The 5,481-nt window shown below is 36.5% G+C and overlaps 1 pseudogene; it reads right to left on the bottom strand.

Annotated features, from left to right (window-relative positions):
• Nucleotides 1-5,079, bottom strand: part of LOC107732021 (protein FAM69A-like) — a 21,067-nt pseudogene extending 15,988 nt beyond the window's left edge.
• Between the last annotated feature and the right edge of the window lie 402 nt (nt 5,080-5,481).

The following is a 5,481-nucleotide window of genomic DNA, read 5'->3' as shown; positions in this document are numbered from 1 at the left end:
GTGACGTAATGACGCAGCGGCATGCTCGAATTTGCCGCGAAAACCTACCCGTACCACTCAAATTAGAAAACATTATTATAAGATAACCGTTGTGAATCGGGCTAAAGTAAGGCGATAGTTTTGAACACTGGCTGGTTATGTACTTGCTCAAATATTGATTTCGGATCATTTTTAACCCAAAACAGTTATGGACTGCAGCTTTAAATATAAGAAAAAATGCAATTAGATAAGTATTATTACAAATTATTTGATCTTCAGAGAGAATCAGAGATTTGGTTTCAGGTGATATTTTGCGAATTTCATCTACAAATGATCAAGAATTTTAGCCTTAACACCCTAAAATCACTATAATAATGTATTACACGCTCAAGCCGTCTTCCTGCTGTCCTCATAACATATATTTGATATATTTAAATATAACCTCATTTAGCATGTGACACAGTTCCTCTGGGCTGCACTGGAAGCAAAGAGGGCCAGTCTGACACTCATAGTAAATATAGGAGACCTGTATTTTTTTTTTATTCCCACTGGAACAAAATGGAGAAGAATGGTCGTCTGACTGTGACAGAACCCTAAACGGTGCTGAAATATGGCCGAAATGAGGACCAAGTGTCTTGTTTATGAGAAAAAGGGTCTCTAATACTAGGTTAAACTCTAAAAAAAAAAATACTGGACAGGAGGTTAGCTACACAAGAAACAACTAGGTAGGACAACAGAGTAATCCTGAGAATTAAAACAGTGTACACAGAAACTACGTAGGCACAAATCTAAGTAGGCACTCTGGAGGCCATGAAATTTTAAAGTTATTTTCTGATGCACTAAAATCCTTTAAGGCTAGAAGCACTCTCTTTTAAAAGCATCTATGAACTTGTTTCATCAAGTGATATATCTAGATGTAGCATTCCTCTGTTCATACCACAGAATGATATCATATGGGTTTGTCCAAAATAATTTTATGCTGTTGGGTAAAAGAGCACTGTATGGGTTTTGAGTCATAGTGAGTCAGCCGAATAAGAAACATGGACATATCTTCAAGCATTTCTCTGGTGTGGCTTGATTAAACTGTTTCACCAAATCACTGCTTGCAATGCATGAAACTGCAGTGCAGCATATTTGGACTTGACTAACACCAAAACAGCTGATACTTTGTCATACACTTGTGTATGAAAAGTGTAATGAAACTAATCCAAGGTGACAATTGAGTTAAGAAATGTATCATCCTGTGGGATCAGAGACCAAGGACTCTACAATACACTGCAATGGGGTAACTGTGTCATTTTGTATTGGGCTGCTCATATTACTTTCCCTCTTGTCCTTGATAACTGAAAGTCTGTCTGGACTCGTTGTCTGAAGGTTCCCTATGGAGTATTTTCTATTGAATGTCCTCTATCCCTCATTGCTGGGTGGTCACAGTGTTTTAGTCCTCAACCTTTGCAAAAAGAGGGATCTTAAAATCAGCCTCAGGAAACATGCACAAAAGAAGCCTATCACAGTTTTGTCATCTGGGTCTATGAAATATAAAAAAAAACAATTGTGTCCAAGAAAAGGAAAAATCTATTAACAATTGTTAGTAATTAAATCTTCATATAGTTGGTTTCATGTGGTCTTGAAAAAACATTTTCAACAAAAGTTTAAAATAAAATGATATGGTATAACCAGTACAGAGTAAAAGGCATAAAGGTCATAAAAACTAAAAAGCTTTTAAATATATTTTTCATGTTGAAATGCATTTTTACTAATACCACAAATTATTAATTCATTAATATTATATGGTTTTTTTTTTTTTGGGGGGGGGGGGGGGCTGTAAAATATGATATTTTACAACCAAAACTAACTTTTCCATTTCATAGAAAGGTCAAATGATCTGATATTTTACACACTTATGAAGGTATTGGGCCCTCTCTATGATATCATTTCCTGCTTTATGATTCTTTCACTGCATGTGAAAGAATCATAAAGGGGGGGGGTGACTTTGATTTTGTGGCCAAATTCTTTAAAGAAAATGTATTTTTTTAATCAGGTTTTTACTTCATTATATCCAATATGTCAGTCTGTCACTCTGAAATTTTGAATGCTATGTTCCCCCCACAATTTAAAAATGTCTTTAAAAATGAAAAAAATGAAAACATTTTAAAATATGTTCATTATAGAAGAGATGAGTCAGTTTATAACTTTTAATGTATTTCTGAATAAATTATTAAGTTTGGACAAATTATCTGTTTTTATTAAAATCGCAGATGTCTAGATTTAATTAACATTCTGCAAAGATGTTTCTTTCATAAACCTGTGTTCACATATATTATATTTAGCTGGTTCTCACTGCTGCTTTGTGGGGACGCTGTATCTGAAATATGTGAATCATGTCTCTGACTGAGAGAAATGTAGAACAAAAAAACTCACCTCTTGAACAAGTACTATTGTGTCCTGAAGCACCTTGAGCAAGCAAACAGCAGACAGTAAGCCAGACTCTGGGTGTGAGGACAGTCAGAGCTGAGGAAGTCTCAGTAAGCTGCTGAAAGCATGCAGGATTACGGTCTTCAGAGAAAATAAAATGCTTAAAGGAGGGCTGCTGTCCTAGTCTGAACCGCTCATCCCTAACACCGCAACACCGATGCCATTTTCCTTCATTTTGAGGGATGTAAAAAACTACAATAACTGTATTTCCATAAAGGATTACCATTCACCACAGGTTTCACCTTGTAGCACAAGACTTCTTCAGCTAAAAAAAATTTTTTATTTCACACAGACAACACACAGTCACACACTGAAAAAATCTGTAAAAATAGGGCACAATGTACTATATTAATATGAAGGAATTTCCCATAGATTTTTTTACAGGTGTTTTACCTGTATTGTGAATTTTGCACTTCATTGCGTTGTGTTTTCGAGTTAACAGAAATGTCTGTAAAATTAATGGATAATGTCCATTTTTTATTTGTCATTTTTATTTATTTATTTATTTATTTACACGTACAACAGCTGGGTGAATTATGAGCTAGTCACACACTGAAGAGTGAGGAAACCAAAGAATGAGAAAGGAAAATAATACATGGATAAATAAATACATGGATAGATAGATAGATAGATAGTTAGATAGATAGATAGATAGATAGATAGACAGACAGACAGATAGTGAGTGTGTGTGTGTGTGTGTGTGTGTGTGTGTGTGTAAAAATGTGTGTAAAAATGTGCTGTAAATGCAAGAACCAATTAAGCTTGTATTCAGTTTCTTCTGATTATTAGCGTAGGTCCTGCTCATATTTCAAACCTACATATCTATATGGTTTAAAAGTCTTAATACTTTGCTGCCCATAAACAATAAAAATATTCATAAAATGATTAAAAAATATATATATATACACAAGTTGGTTTTTATGATGCTGTGAATGTGATTTTCTAACATTTCACACAAGTACTGGTAAAAAAAATCGTATAGGTGCTCACCTTAAAAAAATTAAGGTGTTGTGGTTTTGTCAGTCCTCAAACTTTCCACATTAAGGGTGGAAATAATAAAAGCACTGAATATCACATCCTACAGACACATGGGCTCTACTTGAACAGTTCTGCAATCTGCACCTTCACTACTGTTACAGTATTGTGTATAAATGCATTTTTTTAAATTATTCTTTTAATATTTCATTTTATTATTTCACTGGAATATGACATCAAATCATTAGCAACACTTTGCAGAAGCCTAAGACTTGCACAAGTAGGCTAGATGCCCCTGAAAAGTCTGTGGAGGTGCAACTAGGTTTATTATTATTATGTGAGTTAAACACATATGAGCTGTATTGACGTTGTTCAGTATTAATAGAAGTGTAAAATGCGGTCGTCGATCTTTGACGCACATGAACACAGCGCCCCGATGAGTTTGGGAATTCATGGTTTATATTTTGCATTTCATTCTTGACAGGTAAGAGAAATGTTTTCAGCAGGACTATAAAAATGTTATACAGCAGCGCGGTTGCTACAGCAACGACTGACCCGACGATAGATAAAACGCAGCAACATCAGTTTCATCATCACATCCATGAAATCCACAGGAGAAAAGCAACGGATACAGTTGCGAAAAATGGCATTTCGGTAATTTTTAGGAGGATATTAAAATGAGGCTCATGCAAGGGTCGAATAAAAATGGTTGAAAAGAGCAAAAATGCATTCAGTCGTTGTATTAAAGCTAGTTAGCTACATGGAGTGAAGCTTGAAGCCTTCAAAAACTTCAGAGTCCAAACGGGATAACAGCGTCCCCATCTCGTCCATTCAAATCTCACACACAAATGATTCCAAGAACACAGATGCCTATTAAAGCGAAACACTCGAAATGATTTATAAACAAGTTGCATGCGATGCTTATTTCGCGTCTTACCTGGATATAAACGGGTCGCTTCAGCCAGATCCACGGTATCAGACCCCGTGCCATGATTGAAACACATTTCACAGCACTAACCTACCACAAATACATAATTAGTGCACGGTGAAATCCATTTAAATAATGACAAAACACAAATTCCAGCGACCAACGTCCTTTACCAAGCCAAGGTCTTTCAGGAGGATATTAAAATGAGGCTCATGCAAGGGTCGAATAAAAATGGTTGAAAAGAGCAAAAATGCATTCAGTCGTTGTATTAAAGCTAGTTAGCTACATGGAGTGAAGCTTGAAGCCTTCAAAAACTTCAGAGTCCAAACGGGATAACAGCGTCCCCATCTCGTCCATTCAAATCTCACACACAAATGATTCCAAGAACACAGATGCCTATTAAAGCGAAACACTCGAAATGATTTATAAACAAGTTGCATGCGATGCTTATTTCGCGTCTTACCTGGATATAAACGGGTCGCTTCAGCCAGATCCACGGTATCAGACCCCGTGCCATGATTGAAACACCACATTTCACAGCACTAACCTACCACAAATACATCATTAGTGCACGGTGAAATCCATTTAAATAATGACAAAACACAAATTCCAGCGACCAATGTCCTTTACCAAGCCAAGGTCTTTCTCGCCATGAGGAGAGAGGATGATGAAGAGTACGCGAGGCTCCTCAGGCGCCGCACCTCACGCGCGATGAGCAACATCTGCGCTCGCATCCACTGGATGAGCTCGCGTTCACCAGCACGAGACCACGCTACTCTACAACTACTCTAACATTTTATAACAATGTGATAAAGTCTGAGGAAGTTTGTGCACGTTTATGGGGCTTTGGTGATATTAGAGTCGCCTGACAAAAAAATAAAATAAAAATTCCGGATATGAGGGATCACGCAGGTGGACTAATGCGAGTGGCTGGTCACCAGTTTTTCTCCAAATAAGGTCAGATCAGCGTGTGAAACTCTGTTTGTTGCACAAAAATCTCGCCTTTCTAAACATTTTACAATGAATATATACGAACTGAAATAACACTAAATACACTACATGAAATATAATTTACGATTAGGGTTTGCACTGGGTTGTCACACACTATTAAATAACCAAATCAT

Source organism: Sinocyclocheilus rhinocerous, unplaced genomic scaffold, assembly GCF_001515625.1.
Source record: "Sinocyclocheilus rhinocerous isolate Xijiao unplaced genomic scaffold, SAMN03320098_v1.1 scaffold1120, whole genome shotgun sequence".
Classification (NCBI taxonomy): Eukaryota; Metazoa; Chordata; class Actinopteri; order Cypriniformes; family Cyprinidae; genus Sinocyclocheilus; species Sinocyclocheilus rhinocerous.
The sequence above is the reverse complement of the archived record's forward strand: the minus strand, read 5'-3'. Positions and strand labels throughout refer to the sequence as shown.